At 45.4% G+C, this 25,916-nt stretch overlaps 1 protein-coding gene, 1 non-coding gene and 1 pseudogene across 2 annotated transcripts in view; 1 reads left to right on the top strand and 2 right to left on the bottom strand.

The window, feature by feature from the left end:
* LOC124594047 overlaps window positions 1-25,916 on the bottom strand; it is a 642,515-nt gene that overhangs the window by 266,096 nt on the left and 350,503 nt on the right. The window lies entirely within an intron of this gene.
* On the top strand, window positions 2,975-3,049 carry Trnat-ugu. Its single transcript has one exon. It is a non-coding gene; the product is annotated as a tRNA-Thr (tRNA).
* Window positions 6,544-6,661, bottom strand: LOC124597658 (annotated as a pseudogene).

Below are 25,916 nucleotides of genomic sequence, written 5' to 3'. Positions count from 1 at the left end.
CCTTCCAGGGCAGGCCGCTTCTCCCACCTTCCAGCCGCGCCGCGACTCACTCGCAGGTCACTGCAGTGTCGCCTCACTTCTCGAGTTTCGCTGTTCCAAGCGGTAAGAGCAGAGCACTAGAACAGTGTAAAAGTACAGGGGCGGGTATGTGGTGCGTTCTCCGCAGAGAGGGGCGGAGAATACTGTGCGGCGACGCCGATGTGCTCTCTGCCTCTCCAGCCGTGCCTATCCTGGAAAGTGGCGACACTGGACAAAGCGGAACACTGAGCTACTTATTCTGCTTATGGTTCTCTGGAGAACTTTATTTCTTCCAATAATAGTCCGCGTCGCTTCTTAACGGAATACTTGTCTTGTTTCTTTTACGCGATCCATAAGGAACATTACAGTGGCTAAGTACTTCCACCACAACTACCTTGCATGAGGAAAACGTCCTAATTATGTCCTAATCGCACCGCGAAGCGCGCGCTACACTCAAATGCAGCAGAAGGACATTATAGAGTGGCGCGTCTCGTGGTACATCGGCAGCGCGCATCGCCCCACCAGCGGCCTTCTTGCGTGCACACTGCCACAGCTACACTACTGGCCATTAAAATTGCATCACCACGAATATGACGTGCTACAGACGCGAAATTTAACCGATAGGAAGAAAATGCTGTGATATGCAAATGGTTAGCTTTTCAGAGCATTCACACAAGATTATGAGGAAAGTTCCCAACCGATTTCTCATACACAAACAGCAGTTGACCGTCGTTGCCTGGTGAAACGTTGTTGTGATGCCTCGTGCAAGGAGGAGAAATGCGTACCATCACGTTTTCGACTTTGATAACGGTCGGATTGTAGCCTATCGCGATTGCGGTTTATCGTATCGCGACATTGCTGCTCGCGTTGGTCGAGATCCAATGACTGTTAGCAGAATATGGAATCAGTGGGTTCAGGAGGGTAATACGGAACGCTGTGCTGGATCCCAGCGGCCTCGTATCACTAGCAGTCGAGATGACAGCCATCTTATCCGCATGGCTGTAACGGATCGTGCAGCCACGTCTCGATCCCCGAGTCAACAGATGTGGACGTTTGCAAGACAACAACCATCTGCACGAACAGTTCGACGACGTTTGCAGCAGCGTGGACTATCAGCTCGGAGACCCTTGACGCTGCATCACAGACAGGAGCGCCTGCGATGGTGTACTCAACGACGAACCTGGTTGCACGAATGGCAAAACGTCATTTTTTCGGATGAATCCGGATTCTGTTTACAGCATAATGATGGTCGCATCCGTGTTTGGCGACATCGCGGTGAACGCACAATGGAAGCGTGTATTCGTCATCGCCATACTGGCGTATCACCCGGCGTGATGATATGGTGTACCATTGGTTACACGTCTCCGTCACCTCTTGTTCGCATTGACAGCACTTTGAACAGTGGACGTTACGTTTCAGATGTGTTACGACCCGTGGCTCTACCCGTCATTCGATCCCTGCGAAACCCTACATTTCAGCAGGATAATGCACGACCGCGTGTTGCAGGTCCTGTACGAGCCTTTCTGGATACAGAAAATGCTCGACTGCTGCCCTAGCCAGCACATTCTCATGATCTCTTACCAATTGAAAACGTCTGGTCAATGGTGGCCGCCAAGCAACTGGCTCGTCACAATACGCCAATGACTACTCTTGATGAACTGTGGTATCGTGTTGAAGCTGCATGGGCAGCTGTACCTGTACACGCCATCCAAGCTCTGTTTGACTCAATGCCTAGGTGTATCAAGGCCGTTATTACGGCCAGAGGTGGTTGTTCTGGGTACTGATTTCTCAGGATCTATGCACCCCAATTGCGTGAAAATGTAATCACAGGTCAGTTCTAGTATAATATATATTGTCCAATGAATACCCGTTTATCATTTGCGGTTGCGAATATAAAGAAATCTCCAATTACAGCTGTCTTGTGGTTCATTCTATTTCCATGCATTATGAAATTTAACTCTTGTGGCTGCCCGCATTACAAAGTTCTATGTCTTCAGAAGAATGGATAATGGGCAACAGTTATAAACCTTAGAGCTAGTGGAGGAGGCTAATTCTAAAATACTTTAATAGAAACCCTCATCTGCCAACAGGTATCGTTGATATACCTCAATCGGGACAGCTGAAAGTGTGTGCCCCGACTGGGACTCGAACCCGGGATCTCCTGTTTACATGGCAGACACACTATCCATCCGAGTCACCGAGGGCACAGAGGATAGCGCGAGTGCAGGGACTTATCCCTTGCTCGCTTCCCGTGAGACACACATTCCCAACTGTCCACAACCTACATTCCGTACTGTTCCTAAAGGATATTTGCCCATTCACTTATCACTCGCGCCAACTAAGGTGACGATTCCCGTAAGGGTTCGGGCAAAGTGTGTGCATTCGCACAGAAGAAGGTCAATGGCCGGGTAGCCTTTAACTATATGAAGATAGTAACTGTGTTGAAAGAACAAATACCAATAATGACCATGCAGCTTCTCTAGAAAGAAGTGATAATTAATCGAAACTCTCAGCTGTCAACAGGTGTTGTTGATATAACTCAAGCCGGTCGAAGTGGCCGAGCGGTTCTAGGCACTACAGTCTGGAACCGCGCGACTGCTACGGTCGCAGGTTCGAATTCTGCCTCGGGCATGGATGTGTGTGATGTCCTTAGGTTAGTTAGGTTTAAGTAGTTCTAAGTTCTACGGGACCTGATGACCTCAGAAGTGCTCAGAGCCATTTGAACCATTTGATATACCTCAACAGTTACTATCTTAATAAAGTTAAAGGCTACCCGGCCACTGACCTCCTTCCGTGCGAATGCACACACTTTGCCCGAACCCTTACGGGAATCGTCACCTTAGTTGGCGCGAGTGATAAGTGAACGGGCAAATATCCTTTAGGAACAGTTGGGAATGTGTGTCTCACGGGAAGCTAGCAAGGGATAATAAGCCCCTGCAGTCGCGCTATCCTCTGTGCCCTCGGTGGCTCAGATGGATAGAGCGTCTGCCATGTAAGCAGGAGATCCCGGGTTTGAGTCCCGGTCGGGGCACACACTTTCAGCTGTTACCACTGAGGTATATCAACAACACCTGCTGGCAGATGAGGGTTTCGATGAATTATCACTTCTTTCTAGAGAAGCTGCATGGTCATCGTTAGTATCTGTTCTTTCAGAACAGTTACTATCTTCATATGCCTAAAATAAAAAAATTGGCTGTGAAGTCTAAGTCTGTGCAAATAAAATAGAATATGCGCAATATAGTGAAGTCTAAGATTTATTCGTTCCATCACTTCAGTTCTGTCATCCCTGTTTCTACTGTATGCAAAAAGTACGAGTTGATCAGCGTTGTCTATTAGAAGGGATAGAAAAGATGGGCAGTAGCCTGTCTCCTGCCGCCCGCGAACTCGTGCCGCTCCTCAAAGCCGCCGGCGATTAAAGAGATGAGGAAAGACAGGCAAAAAAGAAAGTGGGAGCGGGAAAGAGGGGGGGGGGGGTCGTCCTTGCCTCGGTGGCGCGCTTACAGGGCAACTTCATTAAGTGAGGCCCGGGACGCCTGCCGCGGGGGCCGCAATCACTGCGCAGCTGGACAAACTGAGTAGCCTGGAGAGCACAGTCCAGCCGCTGCGGCGGAAGCGTCCGAAACAGGGCGTCATCCAAGTCTCGGCGTGTAACACAGGAAAACAGCAACAGCCGCGAGTGCAGAGTGCACCGGTAATGCACTGATACAATGAACAGTACAGCTCAGCAAGCTTCGTATTGTCCGGCCTGAGAATTACCTGCATATAGTTCAGAGATTTAAAAAATAAAATAAAAAACCGTGTCTAATGTAACCTGTTATAACTGGGACCTTTAGAAAGCAAATTTCTGGTTCGATGGAGTAATAACGAAAAATTTCCGAGGCTGGCTACACAGCGATGTGTCTATGACCTGAGATCTGGACAGATCAAGTGACGCGGATACAGTGTGTCCCGTAGAGGAAAAAATGGAAATGTCGTGTGGCTAGGGCCTCCCGCCGCGTAGACCGTTCGCCTGGTGCAGGTCTTTCGATTTGACGCCACTTCGGCGACCTGCGCGTCGACCCGTAGAGGAAGAGAGACGAGGCGAGGCGATCGAGGAGCCGTTATCCCGCACACCGGGCCACTTAAGTAAGATGATCTATTGCTGGAGTATACACGACAAAATTCATTTGACTATTCCGCTGTTTTCGGCTCAGAGGGAAAAAAAAGGAATGAAAAACAGAAAGTACTGGACATAATTTTCCGTAAATGAAGTCCTTGGGAAGTAACGCGTAAGTAGCTTGGCTTGCACATGTGATAATTAGCTTTTTTTCCTAAATACAGTAAATAACAATTTTCCTGTAACAAAACGCAAGTATTTTGGATTATTCGCGTTTTTTTCGATAACGGCGCAGTCTTGGTCCTCATCAATCCAAATAGGGAACCACTGTTGTAGAAGTGTAGGTGACAACCTACATATTGTGACACAGGTGACCAAGCATCTGTATCCATTCGAAACACGTCGAAATGAAGCACTGGGTACCAGAGTTATTGCTACAACTAGGTAGCGGCGTTACGTGTTAAGTTATCGAATGGGGGAAAAACACTGTGTTGTTTTCAAAACATTATTCGAATCATAACATCTTTATTTCCCTTAACTGCGACTTTCCATGCCGACAAAACAGTTAGCTTGAATATGCTAAGCAAACACAAATGCCTGTTAAAGTAGCAGATAAATTTGAGGGCAAGTATACAAGACGCACCAAAATTAAGCTGCGTGGTATTACCAAACAATGAAAATAGTATATAATTTTAACATTTTTTGATCCTATCAACTTGCACCACTAGCTCTGAAGTTGATAACAACAGATCATATAATCATATTTTTTCTGTTTACGTACCACGACAACGAAATATATGAAATTATTCAGCTTGTTACAATACTGATTATAATGGTAATAAAAACTGAACAAAAATATACGTAGAAATATTAAAAATAAATAAAATTAAATGCAACAATTAATTTCGAATATAATGTACAAGCAAAACTTCGCCGGTCCACAAACAGATTCTAAACTCAAATTCTGCTGCCTTTTGGCTCTGTGCGGGCTTCGGAAAATATGACGTCACAACACCGTCTATACCTCGTTTAGCATTTCAATGTCATGAGTGAAGTTCAACGATTTTGGGGGAATTTAACAGAACTTGAGTCGCCGATCCCGCACAAATCAGAAGTTTTATTGCGCTCAATATTTCCAGTAAATTGCAGTTGTTTCAAAGTATTTCCAGTATTTGTGCAAAAAGAATGTGTTTGAGCATTTCCTTACGTCAGGGACGGTCGCTGGTTTTGGACCCCCAGCTGTGCACGCGTTCGACATTTTGTCGTTATGCTTCTCGAAATTCGACGTGGTGCAATGTGCACAATTTACTTGTCGCCTCTTAGATTATTAATGTGGCGCACTGTTTGACACACACTGCCGTATTCTGGAGTTGAAACCCCTGAATGGTCGCACACTCTTAGGTTTCCGTGTTTCCGAAATCCTCCAAGGCGAATGCCCTTATGCTTCGTTTCAAAAGGACACTGACCAATTATTTTCCCCATCCTGGTCCATTCCGTGCTTGCGCTTTTTGATAGATTGTTAAACAGTACTTTCCCTTCCATTTAGTTTTCTTCCCAAATGGGTTGAACGGGCCGTAAACATATTTTCTACTGAAGGCTTCTGAACTGCACACTTTCACCAACGTTTCATGCGTCTCCAGTGTCATTTGTTGCGATTTGCAGAAAAGCCTGATGCCTATACGTTGCTTCTGTCGTACGAGTTTTTGCCGCATTAAATTGGCGCAGCAGACAAATCTGTTTCAGTTGATTGTGTTACACGCTATCCAGTCCATCTGGACATTGTCCTTACGTGTTCATGGGTGTATCAAAGTCGAAATACTTCACTATTTAGACCCCCGATTCTTCTCCGAAATTTCTAGGCGGCAATAGGACGCATATCAAATAAATCGTGAAATCTTCAACAGTGCTCGAAGCACACACCGCGACTCGTAATTATGCACCTGTTTTAACTTTTTGGCAGAAAGGTATTCACAAGCGGAGGCTTCGAGTAACGAACACAAACACGTACTGTTGGATTGGTGCATAAGTTCGTAGCGTTTTTGTTCTGGATGTTAGTATTTTGGTTGCTATGGGTTCAATTATCTATTGCCATTTTTTATTTGTAGTTCACTGTTATTATTTGAGTTTACATATTGTCATTTTGTCGTCTGGAGATAATGAGTGAAGCTGTGGACGTTAGAAAACGGAGTGCCAGGTGGAGAAACTGAACTAAACTACTAAACTCCTCCCGAACAGGCCATGAAGGCCCAACGGTACCGACTGGCCTCCGCGTCATCCTCAGCCCACAGGCGTCACTCAATGCGGATATGGAGGGTCATGTGGTCAGCACAGCGCTCTCCCGGCCGTATGTCAGTTTACGAGACCGGAGCCGCTACTTGTCAATCAAGTAGCTCTTCAGTTTGCCTCAAAAGGGCTGAGGGCACCCCGCTGGCCAACAGCGCTCGGCAGACCGGATGGTCACCCATCCAAGTGCTAGCCCAGCCCGACAGCGCTTAACTTTGGTGATCTGACGGGAACCGGTGTTACCACTGCTGCAAGGCCGTTGGCTGGAGAAACTGAAACATTTGTGATATATTCTTTTGTTTGAGTTGTACAGAGGGGTGATCAGCGGAGGGAGCCAGAATGTGACGTTTATGAGGATAACGCCTTTGGGCTGAGCACGGCAAGAAAATGGTTTTCTCGTTTTAAGGAGGATCGTTTTGACATTACTGACTCTCCAAATTCAGGAAAACCTTCGGGGTTAGATGAAGACCGTTTAAATGCATTTATGCGCAATGACCCACATCAGTGTACTCGAGAAGTGGCGAATGTGATGACCGGTGACCATTCCACCGCCTTGCGGCATTTCCATGTAATGGAGAAGGTTCACAAATCGGGTGCATTGGCACCGCATGCTTTACGCCAAAATCACAAAAATCAGCGGGTGACCATATGTGCGTCTCTGCTTGTTCGTCGAAAAAGCATCAGCTCCCCGTACAAAGACATGCGCAGGTCCACAAAAGATAATGTTACTTGTATGCATCTGGAGGCAAAGCGAGAGTGTGCTGCAGTACGAATTGCTTCGCCGAGATGCAAACATCACTGCTGACATTTACTGTCAACAGCTGAAACGTCTTGCAGACACAGTCCCAGAACAACGACCAGGAAGACTGCATGAAGTGATGCTACTCCACGATCACGCCCGCCCGTATTTTGTTGACTGACAGAAAACGCTATACAGAAGTTGGGTCGACAAGCCATTTCGCACCCGCCTTATTCACCTGGTCTTGCGCCCTCGAATTTTCAACTTACCCGCTCTTTATCGAACAACCTTCAAAGAACTTCCTTTCGGGATGAAAATGCATCCGGCCGTTGTGGCCGAGCGGTTCTAGGCGCTTCAGTCCGGAGCCACGCGGCTGCTACGGTGGCAGGTTCGAATCCTGCCTCGGGCATGGATGTGTGTGATGTCCTTAGGTTAGATAGGTTTACGTAGTTCTAACAAGGGAACCTCCCCATCGCACCCCGCTCAGATTTAGTTATAAGTTGGCACAGTGGATAGGCCTTGATAAACTGAACACATATCAATTGAGAAAACAGGAAGAAGTTGTGTGGATCTGTGAAAAAAATAACCAAAATATACAAACTGGGTAGTCCATGGGTCACATAGGCAACATCATGGACCATGTGAGGTCAAGAGCGCCGTGGTCTCGTGGTAGCGTGAGCAGGTGTAGAACGAGAGGTCCGTGGTTCAAGTCTTCCCTCGAGTGAAAATTTTACTTTCTTTATTTTTGCATAGTTATTATCTGTCCGTTCGTTCATTGACGTCTCTGTTCACTGTAATAAGTTTAGTGTCTGTGTTTTGCGACCGCATCGCAAAACCGTGTGATTAGTAGACGAAAGGACGTGCCTCTCCAATGGGAACCGAAAACATTTGATCGCAAGGTCATAGGTCAACCGATTCCTCCACAGGAAAACACGTCTGATATATTCTATACGACACTGGTGACGGCATGTGCGTCACATGACAGGAATGTGTTGTCGACCCACCTAACTTGCACACTTGGCGAATGGGTAAAAAGATTTTTCTACCTTTCCCGATTTAGGTTTTCTTGTGGATGTGATAATCACTCCCAAAAAAGTGGTGAAAACATAAGAGTTTGTCACATAAACTGAAAATAAAAAATTAAATTTGTCACTCGATGGAAGATTTGAACCAAGGACCTTTCGTTCCACATCTGCTCACGTTACCACGAGACCACCGCGCTCCTGCAGTCCAAGTCTCCTTGATGTTGCATATCTTCACGTGACCTACTCAGTTTGTATATTTTGCTTATTTTTTCACAGTTCCACACAACTTCTTCCTGTTTTCTCAATTGATCTGTGTTCAGTTTTTCAAGGCCTATCCACTGTGCCAACTTATAACTAAATCTGAGGGGGGTGCGATGGGGAGGTTCCCTTGTAAGCATAGGGGACTGATGATCTCAGATGTTAGGTCTCATAGTGCTGAGAGCCATTTGACCCATTTGATGAAAATGCGCTCGGAGCATGGCTACACGTGTTCTTAGCCTCAAAAAGGAGAATATACAATTGATGACGAAGTCTCTGTTATATTTGTTTGTTGTGTTCATTAAATTAAGGAAAAAGATGTTATGCACCAACGTAATTTTTTACAGGTCAAGCCGAATGGAGGGCGACCCAATTAACTCTCATAGGCTGTCAACACTGTCGAATAGCTGAGTGAAAGTATCCTCCCTTCGTTAAGACGAAGGCGGTAAGAAAGTTGTTTACGGAAGACGCCGCCAGCTATTTAGGAGCCCGTCGAAAGCAGTGATGTAATTTGGCTCGGTTAATTAATCTGGAACACGGCCGCGGAGAGCGGTGGCAGATAATCTTAACCGGCGGCCCAGATTCAGAACGATAGCGCGTCTTAACAGGCGCTAACGGACGCAATTAGTAAACACAATTAGGCGTCCCGCGGCGCCGCGGGTCAGGCTGCAGTCGCCCCCCGGTCCGGCGTGCGCCGCACGCAACCTGCGTGAAACGAGGAATTTCCGGCCCGCCGCCCATCTAGATTCTGCTCCCCTGCAGTCTAGGGTCGCACGCCAATCACTGAAGCGGGCCGGGGACAGGCGGCACAGCCCTTGACCAGGTGTGTCGTGTATGAGGATAGGGAGAACAGAGAAAGGAAACATGATAACTGGAGAGAAAATTGCTGCTGAAGAAAGGTTAGGAGTAAATGAAATTTCTGCCGACACGAAGCGCATTTCAGTGATACTTACAAAGGAACCTCCCCATCGCACCCCCCTCAGATTTAGTTGTAAGTTGGCACAGTCGATAGGCCTTGAAAAACTGAACAGAGATCAATCGAGAAAACAGGAAGAAGTTGTGTGGAACTATGGAAAAAATAAGCAAAATATACGAACTGAGTAGTCCATGCTCAATATAGGCAACATCAAGGATAGTGTGAGCTCAGGAGCGCCGTGGTCCCGTGGTTAGCGTGAGCAGCTGCGGAATGAGAGGTCCTTGGTGTGAAAACTTTAATTTTTTATATAATCAACTTCGCTCTCCAAAATTCCAGGACATGTTCAGATTTGCTTGGACATATGCTGGATTTGACGGTCTACACACGGAAAAATTTGAAAACGTTAAAAACATACGTTTTGACTGAGCACAGGGAAAACTGTGCGACTGTGAAACTGTTGCATTCATTTGTTGCAGTTTATGTGACAAACATTTATGTTTTCATCACTTTTTTGGGAGTGATTATCAGATCCACAAGAAAACCTAAATCGGGCAGGGTAGAAGAATCTTTTTACCCATTAGCCAAGTGTACAAGTTAGGTGGGTTGACAACATATTCCTGTCATGTGCCGCATACGCCATCACCAGTGTCGTACAGAATATATCAGACGTGTTTTCCTGTTGAGGAATCGGTTGACCTATGACCTTGAGATCAAATGTTTTCGGTTCCCATTGGAAAGGCACGTCCTTTCGTCTACTAATCGCACGGTTTTGCGGTGCGGTCGCAAAACACAGACACTAAACTTATTACACTGAACAGAGACGTCAATGAACGAACGGACAGATCATAACATCGCGAAAATAAAGAAAGTAAACTTCTCACTCGGGGGAAGACTTGAACCAAGGACCTCTCGTTCCGCAGCTGCTCACGCTAACCACGGGACCACGGCGCTCCTGAGCTCACACAATCCTTGATGTTGCCTATATTGCGTATGGACTACTCAGTTTGTATATTTTTCTTATTTTTTCATAGTTCCACACAACTTCTTCCTGTTTTCTCGATTGATCTCTGTTCAGTTTTTCAAGGTCTATCGACTGTGCCAACTTACAACTAAATCTGAGGGGGGTGCGATGGGGAGGTTCCTTTGTAAGTATCACTGAAACGAGCTTCGTGTCGGCAGAAATTTCATTTACTCCTAACCTTTCTTCAGCAGCAATTTTCTCTCCAGTTATCACGTTTCCTTTCTCTGTTCTCCCCATCCTCATACACGACACACCTGGTCAACAGGGAATGTCGCACTCGCGAACTCTGTCAGCAACAGAACAGGAGCTACGCAAACAGGGGATTGCAAGGCGAGCTGAAATTTCAAAACCATTATCAGTGATGCAAATGCCCGTAACAGGAAAGCTTAGTGCCGAAGGCATAAAAAATGAACTATGGAGCAATGGAAGAAAGTCATTTGGTCGGATGAGTCCTGTTTCCCACTGTTACTAACTTCTGGCCGAGTTTACATCCCAAGAGTGAAACATGGCTGGGATTCGATGATGATATGGGCAGTCGTATCGTAGCATTCCACGGGTCCCGTAGTTACTCTGCAATGCCGCATTACGGCCAAGCATTATGTGACGATTTTCGCTTATCAGGGCCATCCCGTGGTACAATGTTTTTCCCCAGTCGTGATGCTGTGTTCCATGACGAAAGGGCCCAGGTTACGTAGCTCACATCCTCCAAGACTGATTTTGTGCGCAAGAGAATGCATTGTCGCACCTCCCCTGGTCACCAGGGGCACCATACCACAATATTATTCAGCCTTTGCAGTCTACTTTGGAGAGCACGCTGCCCGATCGCTATCCGTATCCATGATCGGTATCTGAACTTGCAACTGTTTTGCTGGAAGGATGGCGTAAGATTCCCTTGAAGATCACATAGGAGTAGTATTTATTCATTCCGAGACGACTGGGATCTGTTAAATGCCAACAATTTTCCAACAGTTTATGAGCCGTGGTAATGTGTTGTGTTCCTGGTGTTCCCACATTTCTTTAGACAGCCCTGAGTGGCAGCCTTTGATACTGTGAGGGACAGGGGATAATACTTTGTTCGATAAGTCGTGGATCTGAAAAGGTCAGTAAGCCGACTCAGCATTTGGTAGAGCGTGGCCCGGAAATCCCAGCGCGGCAACGAGTGTTGTCACACACGATTAAACATCTCAGGGAAGAAACAGTGTTGCCGGATTCAGTCCACAGAAAATGGAGACATATCGATTACTGGTTTACAAAATCATTGGGCTTAGCACTGGCTCAAAATGGCTCTGAGCACTATGCGACTTAACTTCTCAGGTCATCAGTCGCCTAGAACTTAGAACTAATTAAACCTAACTAACCTAAGGACATCACACACATCCATGCCCGAGGCAGGATTCGAACCTGAGACCGTAGCGGTCGCGCGGTTCCAGACGAACGCGCCTAGAACCGCTCGGTCACTGCGGCCGGCCATCAAAAGCTAACTATACGATAAAATCTATAGGTAGCTTATTTTATCAAAGGCTCTGAGCACTATGGGACTTAACTACTGTGGTCATCAGTCCCCTAGAACTTAGAACTACTTAAACCTAACTAACCTAAGGACAGCACACACATCCATGCCCCAGGCAGGATTCGAACCTGCGACCGGAGAGGTCGTGCGGCTCCAGACTGTAGCGCCTAGAACCGCTCGGCCACTCCGGCCGGCCAAAATGCTTATTTTATCCTCCAACGTCACATTTCCCAACAGTTTACCACAACAACTCATAGTACAAGACGCGTTTTGGAGAGATCTTTAATGTCGTGCATGTTAGCTTCGGATGTTTGATGCTTTGTGCGCTCTAACCGCGCCGTTTATGAGCTCGTTTGACGAAACAGCGATGTTGCCATGACGTCACGCATCTATTGCTGTGATTGGCTGACATGAGCCACCCGAGCAGCCGCACCACTCAGCTCCACTTTGTACGTTGCTCTGTTAAAATTGCGTGTATACCATTGCCTGTTTTTATTCTTGATTCGTGTTTACATCGGGTCCGAGCGCACAAATTTCCTTCACTTTCATCCTAACCGCATGTTCCGAAATTTCACCTGATAAATTTCACACGGAGTTCATACTGTGTTGTTTTCGAACTCGTGGTATGCTGCTCTTATTCGCAAGAAATCAGATATGCGTTACCCGCAGTCAGCAAGTAAGAAACTACAGAAACGGGATATATTTTGCGCACGGGTTTTACTTTGCGCGCTTTTTGCTCAAATCATTCGTGAAACTCTCACCAGGTGATGAAACTTGTGTTACCGTAGTCAAGCGCACTCTGGCGAGACATTTGCAAACTTATTCCAAGGGTAGAATGCAAACCCAATGGCAGAAAAAAACTGTCTATAACTCTATCAAAACGTCGATAATGACAAATCGAAGCATAACAGACAGACCGGGATCCAATGCCGAAGTTTCAACAACTCTGTTCATTCCCTTTTGATGTAAGCGTTGGAGCGTGAGAACTGTGTCCACTTTGGTAGGACAGCATTAGGCTGAAACACCAGAGCCCTCGGGACGTCCGTAAGGGCTGTATTCTGAGGAAGAAACGCACCCAAACCGCTGCTACATAGAGCTAAGCGGCATTTCAAGGCACAGCCTTAAGACTGACTAGTACCCGTTCAAAAACATCGCTTGGTATCACATATCAACAGTTATAAAAACGTAGACCAGTATTATTTAAATCAGTGTGGGAAATATGTGAAATGCGATCATTTTAATATATGTTTATGGGCGGCTCCGCCTCAGAGCCTTTAATTAAGAGCCGCAGCTGGACTATGACCTAAAACTGAGATAAAAAAAGACGTTACATTTTCAATCATTAGACAAGTATTTACTAATATTTTCAATAAAATTTGGTAGACTGGCACAAATGTACTCAAAAGTACTGTTCTGTTAATCAAAAATACCAACTTAAGGCTGGCAATAATTTCTGACGCGCTTCAACACAAGGCAACAAGGTATTTAACATTAATAATCATCTTATGACACGCATAATCAATAGTTGAGCTGTGCATGCTGGGCAATTTTTCTCGCCGCCTAACAGCCGTTTCGCGGTCACCTTGACTAAACTCAGGCAGGAAAGAACTATCGCTACAGAAATGACTATGTGCGCACGAGCTGCAAGAAAACCGGTTTTTGGCGGACGGAGCCACGAAGTCAGTCAGGTATTCTGATGCTTTTATAGTTAAATCGTGAAATCGGCGGCCTTTGGTGACCAAGAGGGCTAAAGCGTAACTGATTGGAGACATGATAAGAGTTCTAAAGATCTATGCTGTTTATCGTTCTGTATTGTAATAAAGCAAGAATAATATTTCGCAAAAAAAAAAAAAACTTTTAATTGGTGTTCTTGACACCAGTGACTCATAAGATCATGTACAAAAAACCCTTAATACAATAAGTATGAAGATACAGACGCAAAATTAAAAATTGCATGAAGAAGGATTTTGCAGTGAGTGACTGAAGTAAGCGAGAAGAAGAAATTGGGAACTCCGAAGACATTCAAACTACACTTCCTGCTGCAAGTACTGAAGGATAGGAAGCACGCCTAAAATCTGGATTTTGCAGTGAATGGAGAAAGTAAGGGCTAAAAGAGGTAGAAGATGAGGTTTGCGCAGAGACTCCAACCACATCAACTGTCATAAATACGAAGGGAAAGCAGAATTAGAGGTTAAGTAAAAATTTTGCAGTGAGGGGAATAAACCAAGGACACGAAGCAGTGGAAGATAATGACGATTCTGCAGAGCCTCCAAGCCTTCAAGCTCAGGATTTTGGCAAATCCTGATGACTAGATTATATATGCAGAACCTTATTGTAGCACACATACGGAAATACCTAAAACTGGCCTTGGTGAGGGTGGGGATGTAGTGACTGGTTTGATTCGGCATGGAAATATACCAAGTGGAACAAAAATCTACTTTAGCAATTTGTTTTAAGTCAGTTCCGCTGCTGGAACAACTGTGTAGAGAAAATTTTGGTGGTACAGGGACAATGCGAGAGAACAGAGATGAATAGCACATGAATCTGACATCGAAGAATGAGTCTGGAAAACAAGAAAAAAGAAAATGTATTTCAGTATCTAACGCGGCCAGGTGACTGCAGTGAGATGAAATGACAATGCAGTAGAAGCAGTTCTTTCCAACTGTGATTATGTAGAACCTTTACGAAGCGTGGAAAGATTTAGCAGTAAGGGAAAAAAAGATAGTAACGATAAAGATGCCTGATGCTGTGAAATAATATAATCAGCATGTGGAAGAAAGTGATCTGAATGATCAATTCACAGCTCTCTAAAGGACAAAAGTGAGGATTAAAAAACGTCAGTGGTCTCTGTTTGCGTGGGGTATTGACGTATGTTGCGAAGAGGAATGGTTGCTATATCGGAGGTTGGCAGATGATTTGCCGTATCTTCAGTTTCGAAGGCAAGTTGCCTCAAATTTTGAAAATCCATGGAGCCCCAAGACCACAATCTGGTCCAAGATCACAATTTCTATCACTAGATGATATAAGACGGGACAGTAAAGATCATCTCATCGTCAATGAACAATCTAAGTATCGTAGGTATCAGGTATTTAAGAATCGAACTGTGTATATATGTGTGAAATACCAGGTATCATTTCATCCAGATTATTTTAAGGGGTTTCGTATATTTTGAAATACTTGCAAGATAAGATTCAGAAGAGAATTTCTCTAATGATTCAAAACGGTTTTGACTGTTTAAATATCCTTTCTTTTCAAATAAAGTAAGAATGTATAATAGAAACAGTTCGAAAAATAAAAATTGTAAAACATCTGGAAATTTGTTTCATTTCTTACCTTAAGTGCCCATTGGCAACTTTAGTTTCCATTAATATTCATGACTGTATAAATGAAAATTAAACTGAAATTATATTTTTCTGTAAATCTGCTACAAAACAACAACCCACAACTATTTTTAAGCAGAAAAACAGAACTTAATAATTTTGGGCACTAATGGGTTAATTTTTTGCGTTTCGTATTCCCTGAGGCGAAAGTTGGGGACCAGCGCAGCTCAACCTAAACGCGTCCATCACTCACCCTTTTAGGCTGGCCAATGTATCACCGCACAGCCATTAACTTGCCCTGTGGATTCGATTCGGGCCTGGGCCACCTCCCTGTCCCGCGAACATGCGCACTGCCCGGTATGGCATACAAGCAGGTCTCAACACGCCTTTAATGGGACGAAACAGGCAAGTGTGAAGGCAATTTATAGAGCACCTGATGAGCGATTTAGTGCCATTAGGTTCGAATCCTGCCTCGGGCATGGATGTGTGTGATGTCCTTAGGTTAGTTAGGTTTAAGTAGTTCTAAGCTCTAGGGGACTGATAACCGCAGCAGTGAAGACCCATAGTGCTCAGAGCCATTTGAACCATTTAGTGCCATTACTGCTGACGATCATACAGGATGATATAGCTGCCCCTGTTGGTTTTATGCAACCTGCAACGCCTTCAAAAAGCACACGCGCTCACTACACGCTAACTATTAGTCCAACAGAAAAAAATTGAACAGGGCTTTTTTGTAGGAAATTTAATACACTATTTTTTGCTGGCGACCACGTCTATTGAGGCAATCAAGAAAAGCGCATTTTTTTCTTGAATACATCTACATCAACACTCTGCAAATCACATTTAAGTGCCTGGCAGAGGATTCATCGAACCACCTTCACAATTCTCTATTATTACAATCTCGTATAGCGCGCAGAAAGAATGAACACCTATATCTACGTACGAGCTCTGATTTCCCTATTTTATCGTGGTGATCGTTCCTGCCTAGTTAGGTCGGTGTCAACGAAATATTTTCGCATTCGGAGGAGAAAATTGGCGATTGGAATTTCGCGAGAAGATTCCATCGCAACGAAAAACGCCTTTCTTTTAATGATGTCCAGCCCAAATCCTGTATCATTTCTGTGAGACTCTCTCCCATATTTCGCGATAATACTTAATGTGCTGCCTTTCTTTGAACTTTTTCGATGTACTCCGTCAGTCCTATCCGGTAAGGATCCCACACCGCGCAGCAGTATTCTAAAAGAGGACAGAGAAACATAGTGTAGGCAGTCTCCTTAGTAGGTCTGTTACATTTTCTAAGTGTCCTGCCAATAAAACGCAGTCTGTGGTTAGCCTCCCCCAAAACATTTTCAGAACTACATTGTCTAGCGAAAACGTATCGCAGTACAAAATTTAACTACATAAAATTTTCTACAAAAAGGTCCTGTTCATTTTATCTGTAAGACTAATAGTTTGCAAGTAGCGAGCAAGAGAATACGAAAATCTTAAGCGTGGCATCAGAAGGTGTTGCGTGCTGCATAAAACCCATAGGTAGCGGTAGCTTAATCACCCAGTATATGCAAGATGTTAAAAAAATAGTATCTGAGAGGTGGTAATACTCATCCAAACAAGAAAAATAAGTCCAATAAACATTGGTCCGGAAACGCATACTTCCAGAGAAACACATGTTTATAGGAAGGGCTGTGCGACTCTTGGTTGTCTGTATTACCACCGTGTTGGCATTGGCGCTCCGTCAAATGTGGCTGCAGGGTATTATTATGGCTTACAGTACTCTACCTACCATTAGGTTGTATGCAGTCACTTGTATGGTTCGAGTCGTATTGTTGGCTACGTTAGTTTTCGTCGTGTTTGTTTGCCTTATTGTGCAGTACTGTCAACCCTGGATACATATCATGGTGTTTTACCTTCTACCAAACGCTGATTCACTTATGTGTTTACTCTCATTGCGCTGTTTGTACATACAGGGTGTCCAGAAAAGGACTCCCTGATTTCAAAACTAAATATCTCGAAAACAAAGATCGATAGAGGATTGCAATAAACGGTATGTTTATTGTGAAAGCTGTAAGAAGTTTATACAGGAGTTTGAAATAATAGTTACAAAAGCTGCTAACAGATGGCGCTGTAATCGCCATACGCAATGCCTAGTATAAATAGTGATCGGAAGCCCAGAGCGATCAGTTCCACTATTGAAACGTGAAAGGAGGTTAGCGTACCGAAGGAAGAGATTAAAACCATGTACTCCATTGAACAACGCGTTTTTCTGGTGCTAGAGTACCACAGGTTAGAAGAGAGTCCTACGGCAACAAGGCGAAGTTTTCAAGCACGATTTAATGTTCCAAAAGGACCCGATGCGAAAACCATTCGTACGCTCTTCGCAAAATTTCAACGAACAGGCAGCGTAATTGATGATCTAGTGGGGCATGTTGGCCGCAAGCAAACCGCAGTTACGCCTGAAAATATCGCCACAGTTTCTGGAATTATTCAGCGAAATCCAATGTCATCCGTTCGTAGAATTGCATCTGAGACTGGTTTGAAGCGTTCCAGCACGCAGAAAATACTGAGAAAGAGCCTACACATGTTTCCATTCAAAATTCAAATGCACCAGGCCATACCCGTACGAGCTGTGCAACAATGGGTTGCCTTTGCTAATCAGATGCTCACAATGATTGATAGTGAAGGATTTGATGTTGGCTGCATCTGGTTTACAGATGAATCACAATTCCACCTGAATGGATACGCGAATAAGCAGAACTGGCGATTTTGGGGTTCCGAAAAGCCATATTGGTGTGAAGCGAAACCCCTCTATTCTCCTAAAGTTACTGTGTGGGCTGCAGTATGCAGCAGAGGCATTATTGGCCCTTTTTTCATTCGAGAAACGGTCACTGGTGCACGTTACGTTGCAATTTTGGAACAATTTGTCGCCACGCAGCAAGCGTTAGAGAATCGACCAGGTACTGAATGGTTTATGCAAGATTGAGCCCGACCACATCGGACCGAACAAGTGTTTCGCTTTCTTGAGGAACACTTCGGGAATTGAGTCATTGCTTTGGAATATCACAAATTTACTGGTGCAGGCATGGATTGGCCTCCATATTCGCCGGATTTGACTCCCTGTGACTTTTTTTTGTGGGGTACAGTGAAAGACATGGTCTACCCGAAGCATTCCGCCACGCTGGACGAGCTTGAATCGGCGATCTCTGTGGCATGTGAATCCATTTCGGTTGACACACTACGAAATGTGATGGCGAATTTCATTCTTTGTTTGCGCCACCTCTGTAGTGCCAATGGTGAACATTTTGAAAACATTGTGATGCGACTGTTTGCAAAGATTGATTTCATACGATTATTTCACTTATGTATGCTGATATGAGCTGTACAGCGTACAGCGCCATCTGTTAGCAGCTTTTGTAACTATTATTTCAAACTGCTGTATAAACTTCTTACAGCTTTCACAATAAACATACCGTTTACTGCAATCCTCTATCGATCTTTGTTTTCGAGATATTTAATTTTGAAATCAGGGAGCCCTTTTCTGGACACCCTGTAGTTAGCAATGGAAGCCTACTACTCTAAAAGTGAAATGCCGGATATGATATTGTGCTATGGTTTGGCAAATACACATAACCTGCGAGCCCGTGCCTTATACGCCGAAAAATACCCAAAGCGTAATGTGCCTTCTGATAAGCTGTTCGACAGACTTTTCCAGCGTCGGAGGGACACGGGTACCCCCGCACCTCGGAAGACTGACAGTGGAAGGCCCCGCACCGTCCGCACGCCTGACACGGAGGAACGTGTGCAACGTTCGGTGGAAGAAATCCATGGCGCCAGTGTGCGACCCTTAGCGGCAGGAGAAAAAATGGTTCAAATGGCTCTGAGCACTATGGGACTTAACAGCTATGGTCATCAGTCCTCTAGAACTTAGAACTACTTAAACCTAACTAACCTAAGGACATCACACAACACCCAGTCATCATGAGGCAGAGAAAATCCCTGATCCCGCCGGGAATCGAACCCGGGAACCCGGGCGCGGGAAGCGAGAACGCTACCGCACGACCACGAGCTGCGGACTATGAGCAGGTGTACTTGGCGATAGATTAATAGCGCCATAACTGCTACCACAAAGGTTAACTGGGCCGCATATCTGGACTTTCTCATTGACGTATTGCCTACCTTGCTGGAGGTTGTGTCCCTGCAGGAACGAATACAAATTTGATGCATGCATCATAGCGCACCAACGCACTTTCGTCACATCTGACGCAGACATTTCAGGATCGCTGGATAGGTATATCTTGACCTGCTAGTTCCCCAGACCCCAATCCTCTAGACTTCAAGGTTAGGGGGACACTTGAAGGAACTGGTCCACGCCACACCAGTCAACGACGTGTGGGCACTATGGGGTCGCGTCTTCAATGCATGCCAGCAGGTATAACAACCGGGTATACTTCAAACGATGCGTCATTCCTGTCACCGGATGGCAGAGGTATGCATTGTCATGAATGGACGCCACGTTGAACACCTCCTGTAAACAAGTGTTTATTGGACTTACTTTTCTAGTTTCGTTGAGTACTACCATCTCTCAAAGTATTCGACACTTTTTTTAAAAAAACGCTGTGTAAATGACATGGTTGGTGACGTTGGAAGCACCGTGGGGCTGTTCTCGGATGAAGCTGTTGTCCAAAGAAGTCTCAACGGATGAAGACTGTAGCGAATCGTAAAATGATCAGCAGAGGACTGAAGTTGGTGCAGGGGCTGACAATTGACACTTAACGTGAATAAAAATGTCATATTGTGGATAAATATGTCGAAAGAGCCATCAATGTTCAGTTAAACTAAGGGCGATGAATCACTGCAAATTATAACCACCGTAAAATCCATCTAGAGCACATTAACCAAGTTGCAGAAAAGCAGAACCTAGAGTGAGATTTAATAGCAGAATCCTGAAGAAATTTAGTTCATCCACGAAACAAGTGGCTTACAAACCAACAGTAAATTCCAGTCGTTAAGTATTGTTGATAAGCCTGGGGCTCCTACCAGTTTGGATTAACATAATCTTCGTCACTGGATCGTTTGGAAAGCACGATAGCTTTGCGTAGATACTCAACATACACGAGAGGCAGACGCTGCAAGAGACGCGTTGTGTATCACGAAGAGCTTAACCGTTGAAGTTCCGAAAGAAAAGTCACGCAAAATATTACTAACTTGCAAATGACCATTCGTGAATGGAACAGTGAAGGATGTTAGTGATAGTGGAGCCAGACGTACGTCTTTCACACAATGAAAGGTGGATTGCGTAATATACACTCCTGGAAATTGAAATAAGAACACCGCGAATTCATTGTCCCAGGAAGGGGAAACTTTATTGACACATTCCTGGGGTCAGATACATCACATGATCACACTGACAGAACCACAGGCACATAGACACAGGCAACAGAGCATGCACAATGTCGGCACTAGTACAGTGTATATCCACCTTTTGCAGCAGTGCAGGCTGCTATTCTCCCATGGAGACGATCGTAGAGATGCTGGATGTAGTCCTGTGGAACGGCTTGCCATGCCATTTCCACCTGGCGCCTCAGTTGGACCAGCGTTCGTGCTGGACGTGCAGACCGCGTGAGACGACGCTTCATCCAGTCCCAAACATGCTCAATGGGGGACAGATCCGGAGATCTTGCTGGCCAGGGTAGTTGACTTACACCTTCTAGAGCACGTTGGGTGGCACGGGATACATGCGGACGTGCATTGTCCTGTTGGAACAGCAAGTTCCCTTGCCGGTCTAGGAATGGTAGAACGATGGGTTCGATGACGGTTTGGATGTACTGTGCACTATTCAGTGTCCCCTCGACGATCACCAGTGGTGTACGGCCAGTGTAGGAGATCGCTCCCCACACCATGATGCCGGGTGTTGGCCCTGTGTGCCTCAGTCGTATGCAGTCCTGATTGTGGCGCTCACCTGCACGGCGCCAAACACGCATACGACCATCATTGGCACCAAGGCAGAAGCGACTCTCATCGCTGAAGACGACACGTCTCCATTCGTCCCTCCATTCATGCCTGTCGCGACACCACTGGAGGCGGGCTGCACGATGTTGGGGCGTGAGCGGAAGACGGCCTAACGGTGTGCGGGACCGTAGCCCAGCTTCATGAAGACGGTTGCGAATGGTCCTCGCCGATACCCCAGGAGCAACAGTGTCCCTAATTTGCTGGGAAGTGGCGGTGCGGTCCCCTACGGCACTGCGTAGGATCCTACGGTCTTGGCGTGCATCCGTGCGTCGCTGCGGTCCGGTCCCAGGTCGACGGGCACGTGCACCTTCCGCCGACCACTGGCGACAACATCGATGTACTGTGGAGACCTCACGCCCCACGTGTTGAGCAATTCGGCGGTACGTCCACCCGGCCTCCCGCATGCCCACTATACGCCCTCGCTCAAAGTCCGTCAACTGCACATACGGTTCACGTCCACGCTGTCGCGGCATGCTACCAGTGTTAAAGACTGCGATGGAGCTCCGTATGCCACGGCAAACTGGCTGACACTGACGGCAGCGGTGCACAAATGCTGCGCAGCTAGCGCCATTCGACGGCCAACACCGCGGTTCCTGGTGTGTCCGCTGTGCCGTGCGTGTGATCATTGCTTGTACAGCCCTCTCGCAGTGTCCGGAGCAAGTATGGTGGGTCTGACACACCGGTGTCAATGTGTTCTTTTTTCCATTTCCAGGAGTGTAGATGTAGATTTGTTGCCACGGATCCATTCAAATTCTAAATTTACCCCCGTGCGCGTTGCGTCTCGTCAACAGCACTTCAGACAGAGCAGAAGGGTGCAGAAGGCGGGCGTGCAGGTTTATCAGTGTGCAACACTCGAGCAGAGAGCGTTTGTGGGGGAATGCGAGGCGACACGGCCGCGGCGCGCTGTGGCGAGAGGGCGCTCCATTCACGAGAGCTTCCCTCCCCCTCCCCCTCCCCCTCCCAGCCCTGCGTGAGTCACGCGGCGGGCACGCCACCCAGCCAGCAGGTGCGTGCGCACGTGTCTCTCACCAAACAAGTGGAGCTCAAGGCCGCCCCTCTCAGCCTCTTGTTGTTGTGTAGTGTTTCTGGGGACAGCACCGTTACGCAGACCGCTATTATACCACCACATCAGAATTACGGAAGTGCGTGCGCTCCGAAAAGGCATTTGATGAGGACCATTGATCTAGTTTTTAGGATCAAAATAACTGCAAATGTCAGTCATGATTTTTACTTATCTATCCACGCGATGTCTTTTGGGAAATAATCCCCATTTGCAGCTCGTTGTTTTCGTCTTCTTCTTCTTCTTCTTCTTCTTTTACAATCCCATTGGACCACTTCAGTCAATCATTTTCTGGCCAACTTCTTCAATAGGTTTTCTACACGAGTTGTCCAGTATCTTTTAATTCGTTTTGATCTTTTTTGTGCTTGGTTTAAGTCCTACTTTTATGTTTTTCAGTGTCTTGAAATTTTCTGTTTTGTTTTGCAAATCGCCGAGCGTTAATTCTAGATCTTTCACGCCCTCTCTAATTTGCCTTATCCATCCTACTTGTTGCTTCATCTTCCAAAGTTTCTCTACAACTTATCTTGATAATCTTCTTTCTGATATCCTCACTGCGTAACAACAAAAAAGGCGATCCTTTTTTCAGTGTAGCATCTGTAATGGGCCCCAGTTCGCTATACACCACTTCATTTGGCACTATCCGTCATTGCCCATCTTTTTGGTATATACATTTTATTATTTTACGAAATATTTGATGTGAGCTGCTGCATTGTTCTGGAAATATCTCTGTAGCGTAATCGTGCGAATATTCATCGTTGTTTATGCAACTTGTCGAACAGTTACTACGAAACTAGTAACTAAATTCACTTCAGAAATTTTTGGTGTCTGTTACGTAAAAACGCACGCATATCGATCGTCACTTTCCCAGTTACTTGCCAACAACATAAACATAAACTTTGTTATAAAAGCTGGATACGACTGATATTTCAAACAATATGAAAACAGAATACTGAGTGAAAACTCGAAAGTTACTCAATTAAGTATTAGGGAAGCTTCGAAAATGTTTTGAATAGGGTGTGAGAAAAAATGCCGAGAAGAAAAAAGTGACCATGACGTTATTACGTTAGCAAGTACTATTCTTTATATTCCTAAAAAATCTTATGCAAGCTCTGTTGGTGAACAGTATATCTCTGTGTCTTGTTTGTTTGTTTGTTCGTCAATGATTCACTTTATTTGTTTGCGTAAGTGTACTGTGCAAGTGACGATCGCGAGATACTCAAAATCACGCACGTAAACCTACATTCAAATTTCCCATATTTGTAGGGATAGAAAAGTCGGTATCGAAAATTTTTCACTACAGTTACGATTACAAGACGATACAAAAGCTTAAACACACAAAGCGACACATTTATCCAACCATAAGACTTTGAATTTTGAATTAATTTCCGAAACGAGTAATTTCCAAAGTAAATAAAAGTCCTGACAAGCAGTAATAATTATTCTAATGTATACTATCGTTTCAGTCGCACGCTTCCGATAACTAGTTGGTAACGGATGAGAGATACTGAAAACAGTAACTGTTTAGGAATGAAAATGTGGCCGTACAGGGATAATGCATCAACTATAATTTACTTTTGAAGCGCTTCCAGCTATCACAAGACGAACTGTTAAAGACATTTGAGAACTCGCAGACTATTACTTCATTACTAAAGGTGTATCAACACGTATCAGACAGGTCGCTACACCCATGTTCAATATGTTTCAGAAGCAGGGAACTTGTATTCTGCAAATCTGAAATCAAGAATCCACGAATGTGCCTTTTGTAGCACGGCAAGGAGCGTGATCTTGCGAAAGTGATCCCCAATAGATTATTGAGCCTGTTCTCCGAGCCATTTCTCAACACTTCTATCCACGTGGAAAAACGTAGTCTACTGTCTTGCTGAAAAATTTGATTGTTGCGAAGAAAGAAAGAGAATCTCTGTGAGGAGGATGTGACCTTCGAGAATGAATTGGACCAGGATGCCTTTCGCAAGATCAACGATGTTAGTGAATGCTCAGATCGTAACACAGCCCTCGCCGCTCTGCATTCTTCCACCAATAGTTGAAAAGTGGCGTTCTGAAATTTCTCGCCGCAAACGACGACGCCCTACAACGCAGAAAACGCGAATCATCCGTGAAAGCAAGTCCAAGCCCCATAGGGTGCAAGATTCACTGACCTGCTGTAGCAAGCACGAGCTTGGTCGCCTCCTGCTTCATTTGGGCTATGAGCTGTTCCAATATAAAAGGCATTGGTTGATCTTCACACAGTGTCGCAATCGGTGTTCACCAAATCTGTCCATAGCAAACTGAGATTCACAGTTTTCGCGACAGTCTTTCACATTGGTGGCACTTTCTGCTGCAGTAAGGATACATTTTTACCATGCTGCCGCCTCCAGTTTACAAACATCCTGTTCCTGAAATATCACGCCCGAGATTCGACGTTATACCTGTTTTCGATCCGTGTAATTGGCTTCCTTTAATTCTAACCGCGAGTAGTGGCAGTTTACGAGTCCCCTCAAGAAAAACTTCTTCGCCAGGGCAAATACCATGTCACACTTCATAAGCGACGTACTGTGGGTACCAACATTCGTGAGATGGTCACAATAACGGGGTCAACAGTGCATAAACCACACCAGCTCCTCGGAGCTGCACAAAATTCGCACAAAGTTCTCCATGCTAAACAGTGAAGGGAACACGTGTTCAGACATCATGGAATTATTTCCGTGGTACTTGAGGCTGACGTGAAGGGCGAGAAACTGTATGACTATTTAAGGACATTGGTCGTAAGTCTACTCTTAGATGAAGAGAACTTGGAGGGCAATCTCAAACCTGTGTGAGAGTGACATATTTCCTGTCCAAGTATCAGTGCGAGCGACGTTGCCTATTTTAGTCGCCTCGGCCAGTTTCCGGCTCCAGGAGGAAGGTGTTTTTATTCGGCCTGGATAAAATGGGCTGGTCTTTCCCTAATCCTCCTAAATGGGTGTCGGTTGGAGTCAGCTAGGTGGATTTTAAGGGCGAGTAATTTCCCCATGAGGACGAGTAATTTCCATCATTCGTGGCAGAGAGATTTCTAAAAGTCATGCCAAGAAGCAGCACCTTTCAGAAACGGTGTAAGCGGCAGCAGAAAACAGCCAATGAAAATGCCAGCATTATGCTCTTAATTCTGACTGGCTGTGGGTCTTAATGTGAAATAATTTCGTTAAGTGGTTTGTAACTCGCAGAATCGGAGAGTTAGCCGGCAGGCCTCGTTGGGCGGACGTGATGTTTACGTAGTGTATTTCAGAAGTTGGCAGACGCGGCTCCTTTTTTGATTAACCGCGTTATTTCTTGACAGGTTCCGCAAGTGTATTCCCAGGCGCGGGAATGGATTTCGGTTTGAATTTTCCACTGTTCTACGTGTCGCCTTTAAGCGAGTGCGCACAGGATCGGTAGACAGAGCCCTGATAGCAGATCGCCGACTCAGTAGCTACGTCGACGGCAGAGTTCCAGGGAACACGACTGGCTTAGTAGAAACCAATAAATTATATCTGTTTCCGTGAACATTTGAGACTGATGCTCCTGTGCGGCTCTTTCCCTACTGACGTTGAAATTTATCCCTGTTTTGTTGTTGCGGTTATTATCGGCGGGAGTTGCTAGTAGCCGGTGAGGTTTGGTGTACTGAACTGTTTGCGGTGAACATGTTCCAGTT

This window comes from Schistocerca americana, chromosome 2 (genome assembly GCF_021461395.2).
Source record: "Schistocerca americana isolate TAMUIC-IGC-003095 chromosome 2, iqSchAmer2.1, whole genome shotgun sequence".
NCBI classification, from domain to species: Eukaryota; Metazoa; Arthropoda; class Insecta; order Orthoptera; family Acrididae; genus Schistocerca; species Schistocerca americana.
The sequence above is the reverse complement of the archived record's forward strand: the minus strand, read 5'-3'. Positions and strand labels throughout refer to the sequence as shown.